Raw genomic sequence first — 1,761 nt, 5'->3', positions numbered from 1 at the left:
CTGTAGGGCAGGGCTGGGGGTGCTGGTGGGTGTCTCCGGGAGCGGGTGGACTGAGCGAGGGCGGGTGCCAGGGCTGGGGGGCCGGATTTTTTGAGAAGAACCTCAGCTCCTCAGAGCAGCGTGCAGCCGATGGAGGAGTTGGGCGGCTGGTTCTCCCTCTCCGCCCGCAGGAGGAGGAAGAGGAGGAAGAAGAGGTTTCCGGCTGCCGCCTCTCCCCCGTCCTCCCCCTCCCCTTTCCCCTTCCACCCCCACACCTTTATGGACGAGCGCCGGAGCCTGCTCTACTCTCCAGCCGCTTCCTCCACCAGCCGGCGTCCTCGGGGCGGCTCAACCAGCAGCCACCACAACCTGGGCTACACCGAGCAGCTGCCCCCCGCCGCCCCCAGGCGGTCCCCGAGCAAGAGGAGGAAGAAGGTGAAGAAGGGGGAGGAAGGCAGCATGACGGTGGTGGGGGGGGCGAAGGCGGGCGGAGACCCATTGCTAGAAGAACCACAACCCCCCTCAGCCCCGCGCTCGGCGGGGACCGCTACGACCAGCCCCCGACTCCCCGCCGCCCTCCCTGCCGGCCAGTCCGCGGACGGCGGGGAGCAGGAGTGCTGCGAGCGGGTGGTGATCAACATCTCGGGCTTGAGGTTCGAGGACCCAGCTGAAGACCTTGGCACAAGTTCCCCCGAGACGCTGCTGGGGGACCCCCGCAAGAGGATGCGCTACTTCGACCCCCCTCCGCAACGAGTACTTCTTCGACCGCAAACCGGCCCAGCTTCGACGCCATCCTCTACTACTACCAGTCGGGGGGGCGCATCAGGAGACCTGTTCAACGTCCCCCATCGACATCTTCTCCGAGGAGATCCGCTTCTACCAGCTCGGGGAGGAGGCCATGGAGAAGTTCCGGGAGGATGAGGGCTTCATCCGGGAGGAGCAGCGGCCCCCTGCCCGACAAGGAGTTCCAGCGCCAGGTGTGGCTCCTCTTCGAGTACCCCCGAGAGCTCGGGGCCGGCCCGAGGCATTGCCATCGTCTCTGTCTTGGTCATCCTTATCTCTATTGTCATCTTCTGTCTGGAGACCCTGCCTGAATTCAGGGGAGGATCATGACTATGAGGAACTGGAGGGACCTTTGGGACGGGCGGTGGCCCTCTGCCACCTGACGTCTTCAGCAACTCTTCGTCCTCGGCTGCTTCCATGGTGTCGTCCTTCACCGACCCTTTCTTTGTGGTGGAGACTTTGTGCATCATCTGGTTCTCCTTCGAGCTGCTGTGTCAGGTTCTTCGCCTGCCCCAGCAAGGGCCACCTTCTCCAAGAACATCATGAACATCATCGACATCGTGGCCATCATCCCTTACTTCATCACGCTGGGCACCGAGCTGGCCGAGAGGCAAGGCAACGGCCAGCAGGCCATGTCCTTGGCCATCCTCCGAGTCATCCGCCTGGTGCGGGTCTTCCGCATCTTCAAGCTCTCCCCGCCACTCCAAGGGGCTGCAGATCCTGGGCCAGACCCCTCAAGGCCAGCATGCGGGAGCTGGGCCTGCTCATCTTCTTCCTCTTCATCGGCGTCATCCTCTTCTCCAGCGCCGTCTACTTCGCCGAGGCCGACGACCCCAGCTCGGGCTTCAGTAGCATCCCCGACGCCTTCTGGTGGGCCGTGGTGACCATGACCACGGTGGGCTACGGGGACATGCACCCCCATCACCATCGGGGGCAAGATCGTGGGGGTCGCTGTGCGCCATCGCGGGGGTGCTGACCATCGCCCTGCCCCGTCCCGGT

The 1,761-nt window shown here is 64.7% G+C and overlaps 1 pseudogene; it reads left to right on the top strand.

Moving 5' to 3' along the window:
- Positions 1-230: 230 nt before the first annotated feature.
- Positions 231-1,761, top strand: part of LOC137458484 (potassium voltage-gated channel subfamily A member 3-like) — a 1,929-nt pseudogene continuing 398 nt past the window's right edge.

Source organism: Melanerpes formicivorus, unplaced genomic scaffold (genome assembly GCF_026170545.1).
Source record: "Melanerpes formicivorus ecotype bairdi unplaced genomic scaffold, bMelFor1.0.p_v2 SCAF_250, whole genome shotgun sequence".
NCBI lineage: Eukaryota > Metazoa > Chordata > Aves > Piciformes > Picidae > Melanerpes > Melanerpes formicivorus.
The sequence above is the reverse complement of the archived record's forward strand: the minus strand, read 5'-3'. Positions and strand labels throughout refer to the sequence as shown.